The sequence below is a fragment of the Pinus tabuliformis genome, chromosome J (assembly GCF_031772625.1).
Source record: "Pinus tabuliformis cultivar Carrire ecotype Pingquan chromosome J, CPIR1, whole genome shotgun sequence".
In the NCBI taxonomy this organism is placed as follows: Eukaryota; Viridiplantae; Streptophyta; class Pinopsida; order Pinales; family Pinaceae; genus Pinus; species Pinus tabuliformis.
Genome location: NC_142295.1, coordinates 864,963,434 through 864,985,530, shown reverse-complemented (window position 1 = coordinate 864,985,530; position 22,097 = coordinate 864,963,434). Strand labels below are relative to the sequence as shown.

Here is a 22,097-nt window from a genome sequence, read left to right as displayed (position 1 = left end):
AACTCCACCCAATGCTGGGAATATATAGTATTTCAAATTTTAGCACTCAACAAGGAAATGGAAAGGAAACTAATCTAGGACAGCCTGAGGCCTCACCCTTTTATCCAACGAGTGACTCTAGATATGGAGAATCTCCACCCTCATTCAACTCGAATAACCTAGATAAATTGGCTAATAATTTTATCTACAGTAACTAATACTTTACGTCTTCGGTGTAATGGTATAAAGGTTCACTCATGGTTTTTCCAAACAAACCAATTGGATAGTGATTAAAATAACCTATCATTACTGCAAGTTCTTATTTATGATTAGTAGATGAGCATTAGTATTTCTTAAGTGAATCTATACCAGTGTGGTTGTAGAAAGGACATAGTCTACAGGGTCTTCTCCCTTTGAAAGATGAGGGAAAAGTGTCTTCTCAGGTATGAATACAACGCTAGGTAATAAGATAATGATGACGGTTGATATTTCTGTGATGGATTCAGTTATACGATTAAATAAATGTATTTCAGTAAACCCAATTTCAAACAAAGCATTCTGCTAAAATGTCTTATATCATTTCCTTACCAAATTTATGAAAGTTCCATCATCTTTGAGAAAGAAAATGGGAAATACCACTAACATATTAAATCCTGATAGAATAAATTAATTGAAAAATGTCTCAGTTATTTAGAAATTAAATAAATGAAATGACTTCAAATCAATGAAAAGGTTAAAACATCTATTTATTAGTATTGGTAGTTCCACAATACACATGCAGGTGGCAATAATGGAGTCATTTGAATGCAAAATGCCAATTGACTAAATAACTTGACCAAAATGAGACCTATGTGCAAAGATTATGATGCAATCACTTTGCGGTGAGAGTAAAGAATAGGATAATGTTGACCTTAAAGTTGTCTAACAAGGTATTAAGTGAAGAATGGAATGATTATTATCATAACATAGATTTTCAGTAGCTTCTCTGCCAAGTAAATGAACATTACGAATTCAAAGATTACCAACTCAGATTTAAATAACTCATCAATCAACTAATATAAATAATCAGTATTTCTTGACTCCATACCTCCTTAGCAAGGTGATATCACCTTCATTATCCCACTCTCCAGTTTTTACCATGGAGGATACCAGACTACAATACCTGCATAAAGAGAAGCAACCATGCATATATTAGTTGCAAGTGCCTCATAAATTTCAGTCACATAGAAGGATGACCATACCACTCATAAGGAGGGATTTTTTTAATAATTACTGTAAAAGAATAATCTAAATCCATTATTGACATTTTTAACATATTTATTGACAATTCCAATGTTGGGTGAAATTCATATGAAAGGACCATAGGCATGAAAAGACAATAAAGAAAACCTGACATATCTTTTGTGTAGCAAGTCCAAACTAAATTAATCCCCAAAAGGTTCATCCAACTTTAGCAATAAGACAATTTAAAAAATATAAAGCAACAAAGCAGATGAAATCCCTTAGTATAATGTATTGGTTGCAACTTCATAAGATGGAGTTTTTCTTCCATCACTAAGGAATGCAAGCAATTACACCCTACAAAAGGCACTACATTTCCATTAAAAACATGAATACAAATGCTTTCCCTTTAAGTTTAACGTCACTCACCAAATTTATTGAAAATAAGGCATGCAAGTTCCATGGAATTGTTTTTTTGGTCAAAAATTGAGAATAACCTCTGATAAAAAGATTCATTTATGTCTCTAGTTATGATCCACCAAGAACAAATTAATAGACAGAAATCCTTGAATGATTTACCATTATGTAAAACAAAAGTGAAAAGAACAAGTCCAATGTAGTTTTATTATACTTTGTTAGAAAATATTGTTATACCAATTCAAATGCTTAGTTCTACCCAACTAACAAAAACATAGGCCCACTTTGCTTTTGCTTTTGCACATTTTTATCTCTAATTTTTATTCAAAATCATTCCACTTTGTTCATGAACATCACAGAGTACTGAATCCTGAGAGATATTAAAATCCTATTTACATTCCAAAACAAAAATTGTAAATCAAAAATGAATTCCCTAATGAGGATCAAATGATATGCACAACTCAAATTAAAAAATATGCACTTATTCTAAAAAAAATAATTAGTGGTAGGAGGGAGATGGCACAATTAGCCTCCAATGAAATGCAAAAATGATTTAAAAAACAGAGTCAACCATAACATTATTTTTTGAATATGAATATTTGATTTATCCTAGGTGTAGGAGTAAACTAGAAATTGCCCCAAAAGGTGCAAACATAGACCGATAGAACTATTAAATTAGAATTGTTGAATTGGAAAAGTTGCACTTTGATTTGAAATAATAATTGTTGTATACGATTTAGGTTTTTTAGCATGTTTGTGTTAAGTTGGTAATACACAATTAAAATAATAATTGAAATATTGAGATGATAAAAGTTGACTGAGATATAATTTACCACTTATTTTACCAATGAAAAATTTAAAACCCTTGTGAAGAAATATTGATTTTATAGAATGGGAAATTTCTACTATGAGGAAACAGATTACCTTTGAACAAGAATAACATGAACCACATATCACATTGGCTTTTCATTACCCACAAACCTACACATACTAATGTGGCTTAAAACATCATAAGAGATGATTCTCAACGCAGCTGAATAGAATCCAATAATTTTTTAGACTGATACCAATTAGGTCATATTTTTAAACTATAATTTAATGATGAACTAGCAGTCTATACAAAAAATCATTAATTTGGATTACAATATTGTCAAAAAAGATTGTTGAATTAAAATCTCTGGTGATTTGAATATGGTTCTTGTTCTTGAACCTTCAAAGACCATTTATAAACAAATTTCCTTCAACCAAACAATTTGTGAATATGCAATGCTAAATTTTTCTAATGTTGCATTAAGAATTTGATCCGACTTTAGAAATAATCCAAAGGATTGGCATGGGGAGCTACGAGACTTATAAGCTCACAAGCCATTTTCATAGATTCTTGAACATTACGAACCACATATAGGAAAAGCAATTTACCTTTTACCAGAAGATCTTGGAAAGATCTTGGAGTTATTATGCAAAGAACAAATGGTTTCAGTGTGTAAGTTTTAACATTTAGTCATCATGTTTCTTGAGCTTTCTGGATATAAAATATGTAAAAACATGCGAAATGTTGAAAAAAAATTGTTCAATTTATAACCAAAAAGCTCAAATAACAAGTGGTTTTTCTGAAAATAAATATGCCACTTTATAGTTGTTAGAAATGAAAGATGTTCCATGGTCAGATGGCACAATATGCAAAACATATTGCAAATAATCGAAAGAACAAATTATCAATCATAGATAAATGCGGTAAAAGATTCCAATTTTCCATTGGTAAAGAGCATACTCACAAGTATGGTGGAGGAAAATTCAAATTTATGGACTAGTTTAGTGCCTCATTTTAAGACCGTTGTATGCTAATGCAAATAGATAAGAAAAATCACAAAATATTGTTCTAAATGTATGACATGAAGCATCAAATTTTAGAACAATGGTTTGGTTAGAGCACCAATATCTTTGACCAGTGTAAAATGATAAACAAATTCACGAAATATTTTTCTAATACTATGAAATGAAGCATCAAATTTAAGTGCAAGAGTTTGGTTTGACCAACAATATTTTTGACTAGTGTAAAATGATAATCAATTTAAATATATTTGATACATCCAATACCAAATCTTTCTACTGAAATGGAATAAGTTTAATTTATAAAAATTTAAACAGGAGATAGTAGAACAAGAAATATGATTTTGTTGACAAAACGTTTTAGATATGCATTGCAACTAGATAAAAAAACACGTAACATCCTATAGTAGAGGAGGGAAAATGTTGCCTTTAGAGGGAAAAACCATCACAAAGAAGCGTCAGACAACTCAGCCTTTGTAATTGAATAATAACTGGATAGAAAAATTTGTCATTTGCTAATATCAAACAACTTCTTCAACATTTGCAGGCTTTTCAGAGAAATTATATACCTCGTTCAATGTAAAATATTGTCACAGGGAAACGATTGGTATCCTTCCTAAATGATTTGAATTTAATCAAACATGATTTGAATTTAATCAAAGACATTACCTGCTAACTGGATAAAATGCATGCAATATTTATATTGCATTTATTTCTGACTGATTAAAGAAAACTACTTGGACATTGAGAGTCATCATGACAACCCAAAAATTTCTCACTTGGTATTGACCCTAACACCTTCTACCCCAACAATGATTATAGCCATGGCCATGTCAAAGAAGAGCCCGTGCTTGACCACGCCCTCAAAAGCCAACATGGATTTGGACGCGGCCTTTGAGTCATTGATCGGAGTCTTGAAATATGAATCCATGATGTAATTGGTGTTATCCGTAACATACGAATTGTCACCATCCATCATGAGCTTCATCTCGCAACCCTCGGCCTGAAAGAGGGATTGCAACCTCGAAGCATTGTCCTTCCAGCAAAAGGGCACCACCTCCATAGGCTAAGTATTCGATTTTCTATCCAAATCTTAGTGATTTGGCTTAGGTGTGCAAAATTCTTTAGGGTTGTAATACCTTTTCCCCTTCCTCGTTGAGAACTGGCAACCCAATCTGAGCTAGGCATTGGGTATAGCTTTTTAAATAGGGCACATAAAAGATGTCATGTATTCTTCTTTTATTTGGTAGGTCTGACTCATACAAATAGACTTGTATGCTTCCTTGGCAGATTGGGATTATTTTATTGCAGTAATTAGTAGCTAATCAGTTTTAGTGTCAATTTTTCTTTTATGCGGTAATATTACTTGGAATCCTAAAGGAAACCTTTAAGATTTATCTATAATCCCCATGTTGGAAATAATACTGAGAGGGGGTGTGACACAAAAATATCGTCACCATGATTATTTGCAGCCAGTATGGGTTTATCATCACTTGTATTGTCCTCCTAAGCAAGTCTCAGACCTCAGCTCTTCATGTCAAGCTTTGAAAATGAGAGAAAGACATTGAAAATCAACAAAGCTCTGGTTCCACACTTTCTCTCACTATTGCCTGTGGTCCTGCACCTTCTGTTTACAAAAACTACGGACCTGCCCTCTCTGTCCCTAAAGGTGTGGGTGCGAACCCCTGTGAAAGTCAAAAAGGCGCAAGTTTATTCTAAAAAACTCACTTTGGGTTAATTATAGATGATTCTAGAAGGAATTTTGACGTGGATTGGCCGCTCTTAGGTGGTTCATGCATCCCAAAAGAGAAGGAGCTAATCCCTTGATGAGAGGAGCTATCCCTTTGAAGGAGGGCTTTATCCCTTTGAAGGAGGACCTAGTAACTTCCCTCCATTGCACTATAAATTCAAGCATTGGGCTGATTGCTAGGGAGGTTGGAAGCTGAACATTTTTGAGGGTAAATGCTGGTGAAATTAAGTCTTCATAGTTGAGCTTGAGAGGAGAGATCACATACCTTTTTGGCTTCATTGGGAAGAGAGTGAAACTTGTCAAAGTAGAGGAGACTTCTTGCTGGACCCTGGGAGGAGCTTGTACGACATCAAGGCACAGGTTGTAAAGTTCTTCTTTGATTTGAATTAATACAATCAGATTCATTTTTCTCAACAAATTGTCTCATGTCATTTGTTTCATGAATTCCTTGACTTTCATGTTAAATATGTTTTATGATATTGGCTTTTCAGGTGTTATTTAATTTGTTTGCTTGTTTGTGTTTGCAGATTCGTGACAAGGGAGCTCATTTGGATCGAAGGAGCGAGGATTCCACAAACTTGCGTTGGACCCAAGTAGGCCTAAAACACTTGTTTGTCTTTCTTTATAAATACATATTTAGAGAAAGATAGTTTGTGATTGGTTTTCTTGTCATTAGGTCTTCTTTAGATTCTAGGAAGGTCTATCTTGTCTGCAAGATCGACTCATTCCGTGTGACAAAATGGCGACTCCACTGGGGACTTGATTTTTTCCTTGTTTTTACTTTGACCTGAGAAACTGTGTTTTTGTTTCTGTTTTTGGCTTCTTGTGTGTGGAATTGGGTAGAATTAGTAGATCCAGGGTTATTTTTTGTTTTTCATAACTTTGGGAGAGGACCGCACCCTAGCCTTTTGACACAGTGCGTACTTATCCGCACTTTTGCTTTTTGCACAGAGCGGTACCGCACCTATGTTAACTGTGGACCTGCGGACCCTCTCAAAATTTTGAAAAAACTAAGATTTCCTCTGTTAGTCAGCTTAGTTTTTGTTTAGAAGTTATTATCCACTGCCCAGACCTGCATATAACCTGTCAGAAGCTTTCCTTAGATTGATTTCATTGGTGTTAGGGTTTTAGGTGAAATTCCTAGAAGTTTTGCTTGTTGGGTTTGTTTTTCATTTTGGTCTTGTAGTAGCTCTGAGCTTAGAAGTTGTAGGGACCTCAGATCACCTTGGTTTCTACGAGCCTTCTTATGAGTCTGACCATTTATGAAATCTACCCTTGTTGAGGAATCCTCTTTGTGTTTTCTCTTTACAAAACTTCGAAAAGCTTGTGTTTAAAAGTTTGTATTTTCATTTTTAAAAAGAAAACAAAATTGGTTGTTTTTGACTAATTTGTGATTCTGCATAAATTGGTCCTTAGTTTACATCTAGCTAAGTAAAACATCCTTAAAAAAAAAACATCTTGTAAGCTTTGACTTCAAATAGGTTTTTATAATTTATAGATCTTAAAGTTAGTCATTTCCATAGTTTTGAGTGTTTTATAAAAAATAAAAAAAATCTCTTTTGGAAAAAGTTTGTTTTTGTAGTGGTTGAGTGCTTTGAAAAAGAAGGGAATTTTTTGTGAAAATAACTAGTAGTCTCGTTTTGAGTGCATTGGAAAGGACAAAAGCTCTTCTTTTAATTTGTTTGTTAAGAAAGATTTGTGTTTACAAAGTATTTGCATTCTCAAACTCTTTCCTAGCTAGAAGTTCATTGAAGGGAAAAGATTGTTTAATCATCTTAAGTGCCTTTTTAGTGATTTTGAGTTGAGATGTGTATATCATCCTTGCGGTAGATTATTTTACCAAGTGGGCCGAGGCAATGCGTACATTTGAGGCAGACGGCAAGACAGCTGCAATTTTTGTGTTCAATCATATAATTGCTAGGTTTGGTGTCCCACAAGCGATTATCACTGATCATGGGCATCATTTTCGAAACGTTATGATGACCGAACTTACAGGCCAGCTTGGTTTGCATCACGATAGTTAAACTCCTTATTATCCACAAGCTAATGGTCTGGTTGAATCCATCAACAAAGTCTTAGTCATCATGATCTGACGAATCATTGGGATTCATCGGTCGAATTGGCATAACATGCTATTTTCAGCGCTTTGGGCGTATCGAACCTCAGCAAAAACATCAACAGGGTTCACTCCTTTCCAACTAGTTTATGGTGTAGAAGCTGTGTTACCCATTGAATGCGAAATCCCGTCATTGAAAATGGCCATCGAGTTACTTCCAGCCACTTCCGAAGAGGAAAAACGTTTGTTATACTTGGCTCAACTAGATGAGAATCGATGTGATGCTGCATTGGCGATCAAGACTCACGCAAAACGTATGAAAGCTCAGTATGATCGAAATGTGACCCCTCGAAATTTTTCGGAAGGAGATCTAGTCTTAGTTTACGATCAAGCTAATGATAAATTAGGCGGTCGAAAATTCGTTCCTATGTGGCATGGTCCCTATGTTGTCAAGTGAAAGCTAGCAAAAGGGCCTATGAATTGGTAGACTTTGACGGGGACTCTTTAGGTAAACCCAGAAATGGTCTTTACTTGAAGAGATATTATGCTTAAAGGATGGGTATGGAGATTTTTAGTTAGGATAGTTTTTTCTTTCTAGCTGGTGTGTTTAGTTTAAACAGTGTGCTTAGCTTAGAGAGTGTTTTTTCGTCATTATTCCTGCTTATCTTGGTTTTACTCTTAATATTGCAGATGTCGATGCCTCTCCAAATGTACATTGGTTTCGCTGATGGTGCCTGTCGTAATACATGGAACATTTCTTCCGCAGCTTGGGTTATCTATTCGCCCTCTGACGAGTTGGTATCTATGCATCGGGTAAGCCTCGGTCAAACAACGAACAACATTGCCGAGTATAGTGCAGTGATTGAGTTATTATCTGAATCTATTTCTTTTGGGATTCAGAGTTTGATAGTGAGGTTAGATTCTGAACTCGTTGTATTATAGCTTAATAGGGTGTATGCCATTAGAAATCCAATGTTATTAAAATTATTTTTGAGAGTGCGTCTCTTGGAACGTGAATTTGATTATATTGAGTATAAGCATATTCCAAGATCTTTAAATACATTAGCAGATGCAATTGCTTCTCGAATGTTAAGTAGACATTTGCAATAATCATACATGTAAATTTAAAACCATTCCATAGCATGATTTACAAGATAAGCCGGTAATAGTGATATATATATATATATATATATATATATATATATATATATATATATATATATATATATATATATATATATATATATATATATATATATATATATATATATATATATAGGAGTGTGTCAAAAAATACATCGTCCTCGATCATAGGTTGAAAACACCTTATGATCGGCAAAAATGATAAGTACAAAGAGCAAAAATGTCATATGTGCCTACAATAGGCGATCATCCTATCACTGGTGATGATCTCGATAAGAAACCACTGCACGGGCCACCTTGCAAAGGAACCTCCTAAAAGGTCCTGGGACCCCAATCACATAGCGCTGAAGTCGATAAGGAATGTCATATATGGTGGTCTCCGTAATATCTCCTGTCAAGCGCTCTAGATGACTCTCCAACTCAGCCAAAACCTCTACTGATTCGTCGCGTGGGGCTGGCGCGGCTGCAACTGGTTGTTTCCTCTCGTAAGGCTAGAGAGCGGCTGGTCGCTGTGGACCCACATTTGCATTTGAAACTTTTACTATCAGTTTTGGGACGATAGAAAAATAATAAAAAATTTAATTAGAAAAATGTTGAAAATGATTTTACCTGAGTCATCCCATTTCTCTCCTGGTGGAAGAGCCATGTCTAGGTCACCACGAAAATCTACCCCAGCGTAAGGGAAGTCCTGAATAGAAAAAACCTGGTTTTCCAACCATTGGAAATACTTAGGTTTGAATCGAACAACCTCTGTCCCCTCGTCCGGATGACGGGCCATAACTGCGACCCATCGCATCAGTTTGGGCTCTTGAGGAAGCCCAGCTCCAACAGTAAGGTGCTATGGGATCAACATGGGAACCCTCTCTAGACCAAAACTCACAACCAAAGCCCCATAACCAAAGGTCTTTAGTTGTCCGTTCTTGGCTCTGGTCAGTTGGCCTTTTACATTGTCCAACACAGCATCGCACCAGTTGAAGATGGTGCCTCGAAAGTAGTCAACTGCCATCCGCATCTGGGATCCAGTGGCAATATTTAACACAACACTCCTGCAAAGTCTAGTGACAATAAACGCAATCACCATGAGTTTAGGAAGGGATATGGTTTTTATGTCTGTCCCTTTGTCTCTAGCTTGGCTGTTGCAGAACTCTAGCCGGAGGCTATCGACAGACTCGCCACCTGGCCTAGTCCCGAATAGAGTTAAGTCTTCGCCTCTCTTAGGCAGACCGGTCAAGAAATATATGTCTGCCAGCTCGATTTCGAGCTGGTGGCCACCAATGAAGAAGCACTGGTCCTATATGCTCCATCTGTCAACCAGCCACTGTAAGAAATCCACCTGGGCCCTCATGCCAGGTATGGCCCAGAATTTGTACAAGCCGCAGGCCTTCAATGCATCGATCGAAGGTTGGTGATTCAACGTGGCTAGATCCACATCCTCATGCTCTCGTTCACGCCAATCTAGCATGATGCACTCTCTGCATCCAATAAAAAGACAAATTAGAGTGCTAGCAATTAATTTGTTTGGGTCAAATTTGAGATTTTTTGGGTTAAAAACCCTTGCTGCGGGGACCGCACCCTCTGTATTAGAGACAATGCGTGGGTCCGCACCTTGCCTACATGGAAGGTGCGGACCCTTGAATTTTTCCCCATTGAGAAAAAGTCGGAGTCCGCGGGCTGCCAGTGTTACGCCTGTGGGCCCCCGCGCGCGGGTTTTAAGCCCAAAAACCCTCCAAAAAATGAAATAAAAGCTTAAAACAAAAAATGAAATGGTTAAAAAGGAAGAGTGGGATGATGTGGATTACCTGGAGAAGACGGCGTTCGATTCCGACAGTTGGATTTTCCGCAATATTCATGGGAAGTTTTTTGAACAAAAGTACTATTTTCTCACCCAAAACTCAAACAGTAAAAATGAATTGATGAAACCCCTTTTTATAAGTTTTTTGAGTAAATAAATTGCAAATTTGTTTATGTTTCGGTTTGGAAAGGTATTTTTGCAACATTTTTATCCATTTCAAACAGGTATGAGTAATGTTTGCATTTTTGTTCAGGATAACGGATTATTCAGATGAAATCTATCATTTTCGACGCAAAAAACATTTAGAGTCACCTTTAAGCTCTTTTCTGACTCCTGAAACATGAAAATATTGCCGAGTTTCTCTTTTTAAACTCGTTAAAACGGAACTAAAAAGACGGTCCTCTTACAGCTCTTTTCTGACCGTAAAAACATGAAAAGATTGTCGGATTTTTGTCGTTTCAAATTCGATATTGGATATAAAACGACGTGTCGTTGATCGCTTTTTTACTTTTTTGGATTAGGGGCACTAATTATGAAAAGTACTCCTTGGTCATAAAGATCAAGCAGTTCTCTCAAGTATTATTTTATACTTTTTCAGGCTTGGGAGACACAAATTTACGAAAAAGGTCAACCCTGGAGTCTTCTTAAGTTTTTTCAGACTCTCTAAAATTGAAAAACGCCGAGGTTCTCCTATACTGGACTCATTAAAATTTCACAGTAAAGGGCCTGTTCAATTACAAATAGGAACGAACCACTCCTTCTTAGGGTTCAAATTTAAACTAAGTCAGACTCATCTGAAGGATGAGCTTATAATCAAGCAAGTGTTATCCTCCTCAAGCTTGTCAAAAATAAAGAGGTACTTGCCAGAAATGGTGGGGGAAAAGAGAGAAAAATGAGCCTGTTTGTCATACTTTGTAACCACTCTCGAACACGACACTTTTATTCACCTGGGTTGGGAAATCCTTTGCCTAACAGTTGATCAAACCACATTGAAAGTCTTCAGCTGGTTTCTGGGTATTAACTTTGGGTCAATTGTCACCAAGCCATTTGTTGTGTTGTTATGTGTTCAAGAGGTCACTGCCAATAAGCCATTCATTTGCAAAATATCTATCATCCATCTTGACCATCCCTGAGTCAGTCCTTGCAACTAAATTTCTTCAACTTGATCTATGATTTCGTGTTGTGGGCTTGCCTGTGACGGATCGCTTTCTATCGACTTCAGCTCATCATTTAGAAAGATGATCTAGAAATCGTCAGTACCTTGGGATCTGCATGCCTCAGTGGCAGGTTTCTCGCCTTTGATGACAGGTTGCATCATTGACCTTCGATCAAATGATTCTGTGACATGTTTGACATCAACACATTTATTCACATCTCATGGATTGTATTGGGTACTTTGAGAGCCATTGACATCACTGGTGGTTTCTCTCACACTTGTTAACAGTTTACATCATTGACTGGTAATCAATTGGTTTCTACCATGTTCGACTTCAACACAATCATTCGACTGGATAGAATCGTACTGTTTCAGGAAGTAGAAATGAAGACCCTGGATCTAGTTTCCACAATCTAAGCTATGAGGAATTTTGTATTCATTATATAATGGACTATTCATAAACAGATGGCTGCATCCATACTGTGTCCAAATGAGTCTATACTTGTGATGTCTTACAAGGTCATTCTTGTATCAGAGCAGTAGTTAGTTTTCTAAGTCAGTTTTGATCTGAGTATGGGAATTCCTACCTCAGCAATGATATGATCTCATATATATATCTTGCATTGAATGTTTTTACAGGTTCCGACTGGGCTCTCCGCAAGATAATCCTCAAAATGATAAAGTACTTCACTCTTCTTAAATGATAAATGAAATCCTCATCTACTACAGACTTCGCACTTTAGGGGGAAATCTGTTACACAAAAATATCGTCACCATGATTATTTGCAGTTAGTATGGGTTTATCATCACTTGTACTATCCTCCTAAGCAAGTCTCAGACCCCAACTCTTCAAGTCAAGCTTTGAAAATGAGAGAAAGACATTGAAAATCAACAAAGCTCTGGTTCCGCACTTTCTCTCACTATTGCCTGCGGTCCCGCACCTTTTGTTTACAAAAACTGCGGACTTGCCCGCTCTATCCCTAAAGGTGTGGGTGCGGACCCCTGTGAAAGTCAAAAAGGCGCAAGTTTATTCTAAAAAACTCACTTTGGGTTAATTATAGATGATTCTAGAAGGAATTTTGACGTGGATTGGCCTCTCTTAGGTGGTTCATGCATCCCAAAAGAGAAGGAGCTAATCCCTTGATGAGAGGAGCTATCCCTTTGAAGGAGGACCTAGTAACTTCCCTCCATTGCACTATAAATTCAGGCATTGGGTTGGTTGCTAGGGAGGTTGGAAGCTAAACATTTTTGAGGGTAAATGCTGGTGAAATTAAGTCTTCCTAGTTGAGCTTGAGAGGAGAGATCACATACCTTTTTGGCTTCATTGGGAAGAGAGTGAAACTTGTCAAAGTAGAGGAGACTTCTTGTTGGACCTTGGGAGGAGCTTGTACAGCGTCAAGGCACAGGTTGTAAAGTTCTTCTTTGATTTGAATTAATACAATTAGATTCATTTTTCTCAACAAATTGTCTCATGTCATTTGTTTCATGAATTCCTTGACTTTCATGTTAAATATGTTTTATGATATTAGCTTTTCAGGTGCTATTTAATTTGTTTGATTGTTTGTGTTTGCAGATTCGCGACAAGGGAGCTCATTTGGATCGAAGGAGCGAGGCTTTCACAAACATACATTGGACCCAAGGTAGGCCTAAAACACTTGTTTGCCTTTGTTTATAAATACATATTTAGAGAAAGATAGTTTGTGATTGGTTTGCTTGTCATTAGGTCTTCTTTAGATTCTAGGAAGGTCTATCTTGTCTGCAAGATCGACTCATTCCGTGTGACAGGGGGGGGTGAATCAGTATTATAAAATCAATAAATTTTTCATTTCCATACTCAGATTCATATACACTACTTCAGTTAAGGGAACTCACGTGTACATGTAACTGTGTCTGATGCAACTAGCGTATATCTAGTAAACTTATGATTTAGTTAATCCATTAAATGTTGATATTTAATTAGTGCATCAGAACTTTATTAATCATATGAACAGTAAACAGGTGCAGTAAAATAGAATAGATTATCACACACAAGAAGCACACATGAACACCATGATGTAAGGTGGAAACCCAATGTGGGTGAAAACCACCTGCTGTAATTTGTCTCTATCTTCTTTTAATAAGAAACTTCTTTTTACAATATTTCTGTACTGGAGCAGTCTTATACCAGTACACTGGCTTCTACTTGCAGAATACTACAACCTCCTCTCATTCTCCAGCTTCTCCTGGAAGGGAGCTATAACCCCCTTAGCTCTTGTACTAGCCGATCTATTTACTAGCACGTAGGCGCTGGCCTACTGAAGGCTCCAACCTTCACTCATTTTCCAGCTACTACTAGAAGGGAGCTACAACCCCCTGGCTCTTGTACTGGCCAATATGTTTACCAGTATGTAGGCGCCGGCCTACAGAAGACTACGATCTTCTCTCTTCCTCCGGGGACCACGTTTCATAAACTTTCATACTAGATACTCCTGAAGCACAACACCATCATATGAAGGCCATGTTTCATCAAATTTTCATACTAGACCCATCAATATCACAAATCAATCATCACTGTAATACAACCATCAAATACACTTGCATCATTCATTTCTAAATCACTGAAACCCTATCAACAAAATGTAGTCACCAGAAAATAGAGTAGAACACAGAACTCTGCAACAATATTTAGACCCAATTGTATCATCAGAAATCATGCATAAGGGTGCATACACTACTTGGAAGAACCAAACCAGTGTGTATACATAACTTCACCAAAGCAAACCAACGTATATGTTATCAAATACTTACTTATAACTTTGCTGCACTTCCTGAGTTCAGACATACCCAGATCATTACATACACAAGGATAATACATGTGTTAGCAACTAGATCTAGTTCATCAGATCATATAAATATAAGTCATTATGATCCTAATCCATTGTTAGATCTCATCCATCAACACCAAAGCTAAACACAATCAACCAATATGAATATGTAGAATACTGACACCAGTAAACAGTCACCAGAACTCAAACTTTGCATCAACAACCAGAACCACCTATAACTTCAAACATAATAGTTTATATGGTATACGCTATTTATATGTATCTAACCTGCGTATGTACGTGCTTTTATCAAATTCAACCAGCATATACATCTGTAAATATTCATTCATGATTTGCAGCTATTCCAAACTTGAGTTATACCCAGATCATAATATTTACAGAACATTACATGCATTAGTATATAGATCTAGAATAAGCATGATCAAACCGTATAGAGATGATTCATTCCAAGCCATTAGATCTCGATCTATCCTCAGATCTTTTTCTCCATCAACCGTTGAGATTCCTCCTTGGCTCAAACCAAGCAAAGCATCATGAAACCATAACCTGCATACTGGATCTCATACTTGATCAGATATTCAAGACTTTCTGAGTGCCTTTGCCCAATGATCTTCTCCTCCTTTTATAGTCTTAGGCCTTATTCAATACGATGGTCCAAAACCATATAGAATCAATACCTTGGACCCAATACCTGGGGTCAATACTTTGGACCAAATACCATGGACCAATACCAAAATACCATCGACCAAATACCATGGACCAAAACCAAGTTTTCCAAACTGTACGTGTTTTTATGTGCATGAAAGTGCATGTATACGTATACGGGCCTTTTGGTCGGCTAACCTGTGTGTATATGCGGCTTTATCAAGGGGAACCTGCGTATATCTCTTTTTCTTCATTCTGTGAGACTATACTGTGATCTGTCATCTTATTAAGTTTCCATCAATGACAACACCTGTATCATAATGCCAACAATCTCCCCCTTTCGACTTGATGGCAATGTTATCTTGCTATACTGAGAACTGTCATCTTAATGAGTTCTCATTGTACATTACATCTGAACTGATTCCTTTGAGTTGCCCTGCATCCCATGTATTCTATCACATCCGATATCTCTGTTGTAGATTCATCTAGTTATATATAAGTGATTTGTTCTGCTACAAGTGGGTTTCCATCAAGTAGAACACATGCATCATAATGCCAACAATCCCCCCCCCTTTGGACTTGATGGCAACAACCATACCAAGTCACTCTCCCCCTTTGACATCAAGGGAAAAGGGCAGACCAAGATTTTCTCTTCCTTGATATACATTCTGCTATCCATACTCCCCTAGAGTACCTGCTAAAATCTCTGATTGAGTTCCCCCTTTGTATATGCCAATATGTACCAATCTGTCCACGCTCCCTTTGAGTACATTCTGAAATCTCTGCTCTACTGAAGTGTGCTGTTCATGCTCCCCCTGACTGTAAGCAAGGTCTGCAAGAAGATGTTCTACAAGAATAACATGACTCTATACATCATAAATGACCTTCCTATCACCAAAGACTCATACATACATCCATCTCCCAACCAAGTGGGGATATACCAATATTGACTCATCCACCCAACCAAGTGGGGATACACCAAAAGCTTATACATGATAAAACAAGAACATTACATCATCCATCCCAGGCATAGTGGGGAAACAAGATAGGTCAATACATGACCTTGATAATAAGAGAAATACATGACATAGAGAGTAAATATCTAGGACAAGACTATGATAGTCATCAGCAAGTATCATCAGTGTTAGAGTCGGTCTAGTTATCCCTCCGTCAGAGATCAAAGCTCTTTTGCATTTCATGATTAGGTGTACCATCAGTTTTGATCAGTTGCATTTCGTTAGGCATGCCATAACTCTGATGGAGCGGTTTGTGTCACTCATTCCCCTCGTGCTTGGCACTGCTGGTTCAGGCCTGTTTATTAAAATAAGTCTTCAAAGGTCATTTACAATCATGTTTTAAATTTTGAGGTCTTAGGTCTAGGGTTGAGTCAATTTTGTCTTGAAAAGTCTTAGAAGACCAACAGGGCAGAGGGATGTCTTTAATAGATCATCACTTCAATAATTTTCATCATTGTACAGCTGAATTAGGACTTCTCTTCAAAACTCTATTTTGAAGATAAGTCGCCATCTCATTTTTGTAAAATTGTCAAAATTTTCAGTTCTTTAATCGTTCAAGTGAAGCCTTGGGAGAATGCACTTGTGGAGGGGCAAATGGACATCAAATTGGAAAATTCCAGTTGGGTTGGAAAGTAGACATCCAGGGCTTTCCAACAAGCCAACCTGAGCTCAATGTGGATGCCAGGAAGTGCCCCAAATGCAGGTGGAAAGGTGTGTGGCGCATAGGGCTCAGGCGCGCGGCGCATCAAGGTTTTTTGGCACAATTTTCATCTTCAGCTCAGGAAACGTAGCCAATTTGACCAGTTTTGACTTGTGATGGGAATTTTCACCCTTCTTGATGTAATTAATGGAAATTTATGTTGACTTGACACTTATTTACCTATTCTAGATGATTCATTCATAAAATAGAAAAAATTTAATGAATGAATTGGTTTCCTAGCTTATAGAGGCAAGTTGTTTTGACTGCCTAGATTGTAGTGCTTTGTTTAGAATTGGTTGAAACAACTCCTAGGATGATGAGATCGACCCCTAGAGGCAAGGGAATGTGTTAGCTTGCCTATATTATGTATTTTCTTAGTCTTTTTCAGGGTTGGACTCTTTGGGAAGAGGCTTTGAGACTTTATTGTACATTTTACTTCAGCATTTTGGCAAAGGGAAGACCAGGGTTTTGCAACACTTTTTGGAATTCTTGTGGCTTTATGTCTTGATGGTGTGCTTCTTTCAGTACGTGTAAGTTTGTTATGTGTATCATTTTCCCTCTCTCATCTTCTGCAATTGAACAAATGAAGTGTTAAGGTAGAATTCATAATCTGTAATGCTCTGCCTTTAAGTTTGTTTGATATCCTATGTTTTCATCTGTTTAAGGAGAACTCTTGAGGTTTTCTTGCTCTCCTTAGCTCCTCACCTGTCTGATCTATTCACCTCATTGCTTTTAAAGCATCAAAACAATTGCCTACCCTGCTCCAATCAGACCTCTGCAGAAACTGTGTCTCATCCCCGCACCCAAAATTGCCTTTCCTTTTGATTCAACAAAAACCCCAAAAAACTCACCTTTGAACTTCTGCACTTAATATCTAGCCTAAGATTAGTTACATTTTCAGTCATCTCGAGCCTAATTGATTATATTTTTCCGAGATTGACCCGGAGAGAGCCCTCTCCTGTCCTCGTAGGGCTAGCTACGAGGCTGAGCGTGGTTTGATGTTGCCTTGAGTTTTGCCTTCCTCAGCCTGAGGCAGATTCGAGCGTTAACAATCAGCACTGTAAGATCTGCTCCATAGGCATCTATCAACAGCATCCAGACCAACAACCTGTATATGTCCATTAGTGTAGAAGTCATCAACCTGTAACAAGGTATGTCTTCATATAGATATCAACTCATTCTTTTGAACATTATCACAGCCTTCCATGAATGAATTCTACATATGACATACAAAATCATTCACATTATATCATATGTGAAAAACGCCATAGTCATCTCATCATCATCAAGATCTACATGATCTTATATACCATCCATGTATCATCACTCGGGAACATCCCTCATCTAGATCAATCAACATATGTAAGTATCAACCTATCATCATATAGATAAGAACTCATCATCATCATGTCTCCAACAATCAAACTTTGAGTAATCATCCATGTATCCAGCATACTGTATATAGCACTATGTATCTTGAGCTCAAGATCTTTTGTCAAGACTTCTTGATATCATTAACAGCAACAAACCTCATCCATGTGAGTGCCAAGAACTATAGGAATCCTGCATCATAACTGTATTATATGTTGACAGAAGCATATGCGTGACTCATCATGGAGTAATGAAGTTGTGTATTCAAGCTTTGTACTTCTCCTTATCCTTATGAATATCACCATGTAAGCACCATATATGTATCGTCAGAGAATCAACCACAAATCTGATCTGAACACCAACTATGTAACCCCAAGAATCATATGAGACTTTGTCATGGAAAACTCATAACCATATCATAGCAAGATTTCATAACCATATCATAGCAAGATGTATCATTTAGCCATATAAGCATCATCACCAAGGACTACTAACCTGTTGAAGCCTCGAAAATCGGATCTACAACAAGGGGGATACCCACCCGGTCTGGACCTTGGTTAGCAGCTCCTTTTCTGTTTGGTATCGTGGGTCTGACTGGGGATATGGGACCAGTTTCCCAATTTATGTGTCTGTGTGAAGGATTGATATTTCTCTTTCTAATAGTCTCTAAATGGAATACTTTAACTCTAACTCTAATCTAATAATATAGAAATTGTATAAGCATAAATATCTAAGTCTACACTAACTCGGGATGTAATCTTTCTTTTATGAAATCTAAAATGATTTCAAATAACAACTAGTAATAAAGATCATTCAACTGCTATGAGAAAAAAATTCAATAAAGATGAACCACTTCGTATAAAATGTTAGACGAAACAGTTGTGAAAAACATATCACATAATAAGCTACTTATACATCAGGCATAAATAAATAGATATCACCGTACAAAAGTGCCAAATGATAACTCAGGCATTCATGCATCAATATATAAACAACTGAACATGAATATCACTTTAACACAAAGGCAGAAATAGTTAAGAGATAGAAGTACCATTTATAACTAGTCCTACTCATGAGCTTCAAGCGATAATGATTTATCTCTTCTTGATCTAACATCCACTAAAAGTACAAAAGTGCAACATCAGTAGCAGATATCAATAAATCCTATTCCATTCATTCATCAAAACCTCCTCAGAGGGTACAAAAGTGCATGTTCTGGGATAAGTTTTTGACAAATTTCAGGACCCTTCTCTAAATACATGAGAAGGGTTTAAATACTATTAAATAAATCTAAAAATAAATTATTACAAAAATGTAGGATGCGGTTTAAATGACCATCCTCATTTCAAGCAACAATAAAAAAAAAATTAAAACTAAAATTAAATCTAAAATTAAAACTACTTCTGTATCTTCTCCTTGAAATCGCACGCATTTAGCATCTGTTTGAGAAGAGTCGGTTGGTCGACTTCCGATCTTAGTTGAGCTGAGAAAATAGGATAAACAAGAGCTGGAGCCATCCTTTCGGCTGAATTGATGATACACTTGAGAGTCATCCACTGGCTATGTGGCTTTACCATGTATGCCCAGTAATAATCCCAGTTGAACTTGGTTAACCCTTGGATTTCTTCTGCCTTTTCTTGAGCCTTCTGTTTCGAGTCTGTCTCTATCGTTGCTTTCTTGCAATTTTTGGGGCTTGTAGGTGACTGAGCAATTAGAAGCTTTCCTTTTCACAAAATTCTTCTCAGCGATGCGCGATTAGAACAATCGCACATCGGAAACTGCTTTCGTTTCTTGATCCGGGTTTCCTTGATGCATTTTTCGCCTTTTATGTTTTTTTTCTTTTAGCGGATATAAAGTTCAGATTTTGTGAAAATAATGATTCTGTAAGCTCTTGACCCTGAGTCTTAAACTGTCTATTTCTGCTATCAACGTTGTCCAGTATCCATTTAACCATGTCCGTGTATGGGAGAATTTTGGGTCTTGCTGCTATCCGGTGCAAGAATGAGCAAGCTAGCTCTGTGATGGATGCCGTAGAAGAACTATGTGAGCCCGTAGTAGCAGTAACTTCCCTTACTCTGGGATTCTCCTCCTCAAGAAGATTATACATGCCTTCCCATGTTGCAATACTAGCGTCTCTGTTACAAGATGTGTCTGTATACAAGGGCACCATTTCTTTCTCTTCAGAGCTCGGAGCTTTGCTTTTCTTTCCCATTTTATCTTGCTTACTACTTTGTATCGTTCTCTGTTCTCCGCTCCTGCAATTCATAAGAGAAGTGAGAATAATGGTAAGGAAGGGTGATGGGAAAGTTTTAAATGGAGAAGACGCATCAAATATACCACCTTACATGAGATGATTTTTCGATAAGCACGAAACCATATTCTATTAATAACTGGCAACTAACTCATTTATTAGCATTAAAGCACATAACCAGGTGTCAGTTTATGGAAAATACTTTTTTGAATCACGAGCCCAAAAGATCTGTGATGAAGCGATTTTGCGATTTACTTCGCAATATCGTAGATTGCAACATCACAGAATCACAACATCGTAGAGTTGATAGATCGCTATATCGCATTATCGCATTGTCGATGTATTGCGAAATCGCAATATCGAAATATCGCAGAATCATGATATATGACAATCTTTGTTAATCTGTTTTCTGCGAAATGCGATTTGCAATATGCGTCATCGCATGTCGGCAATTTAAGATGTTTCAATGTAAGTTGTGCTTGATGTATGCGATGCGATATTTGTTTATTATCGCGTATCGCGATCTCGCAATGTTGGAATTCGACTTGTAAGGAGGTATCATGTTATCCTTTTGTGATGCGATATTTCCTAAGGAAAGGTCTTTGTCTTACCTTATCATAGAACTTAGATTTTTAGATTTTTCAACGTGGGTCTTCCTATGCTTATGATGGTAAGTTTTATTGGGAAAGGAAATTTAAGCACTAACTTATTTTTTTAATTTTTTACCAAGGGTCCCGACTTATTTAGCATTAGGAATAATACTAAATAAGTAGGGGGTTGTTGCTGGACACAACAATTGGTGATTCACTTGGAAGAACCAGTTATATCTACTTTTCTTTTCAATTTTCAAAACTTCCAAAACAGAAAATTTTCCAGAAAATTAAAATTTATTATAGAAAGATTAAGTATATTATGCTTTTCCTATCAATGATATTTTGTTTCTTCTTTCCTCAACATTGATTATTTAATCCCTCAAGCTAGTCCTTGTATTTACATCAGTCATTACTTGGTTTATAAAGATAAAAATAATGTCTTCTTTGTAAATCAATTTTAAATATGCTCATTTGTCATAGGTAGAGCCTCTACTGCTAGCAAGCGTTTATAGCTTCGACAAGGTTACCTATTATCCAACAATGATCCTATATCCTACTTAGGGAAATTTACAACTTTTCAAAGAAAATTCCATTTCCACACTTTTTGCTTTCATTTTCTTTTTATCCTTAAAGAATAATGTCCTGGTTTGGTAGCCAATTCATGACACAGTCATTCACTGATTTATTAACTTTGCTAAACAAGGTGGCTCGTGATGAGACCCCTTCTCTTTTGATTTTAACAATCTTGAGTCATTGCCCTGTTGTGGTATGCAGTATTTGGCAAAGTCAGCAAGCTATAATATCTATGATCATGATAAGTTGGCTCGTCATGAGACCTCTTACTCTTTAAGTTAAAGTGTATCTTTGGATCATTCCCTAAATATTGTAGTTTCCTAGGTGGGGAGGAAGTCATTGTTTCCTTAAGACAGCTCTGGACGACAATGATAGAGTTTTTGGAAAGAGCTTTTCTACAGAGAACCTTCATTTTTGTTGTTGATACCTTTCATTTGACTGAAATAAAACAATTTCTAATTAAAGGTAGCTTTTCATCAAAATTTATAAAGTTGAAACTAATATCATTTCTAGGTCTAGAGTCTTTAACTGTATCTTTCAATAGTAATGATTAATTTTTCAGAAGGAATTCTATTTATACAAGTGAAAAAACAAAACCTAAAAGTGAATTTGTGTGTTTTTTTTTTTTTTTTCGTGAATCTCAAATGTAACCATCTACAACTGGTTTTATTATGAAAAGAAAAACAACTATTCTACAAAAATAGAAGAATGATCTTCTATGGAAAATATTTTTTAAGGATCTGACCATTAACAGGTAAAGATTCTCTTTTCCCTGTTAA

General features: G+C 36.6%; 1 pseudogene; it reads right to left on the bottom strand.

Moving 5' to 3' along the window:
• Nucleotides 1-4,222: 4,222 nt before the first annotated feature.
• Nucleotides 4,223-22,097, bottom strand: part of LOC149229419 (peroxisomal adenine nucleotide carrier 1-like) — a 97,290-nt pseudogene continuing 79,415 nt past the window's right edge.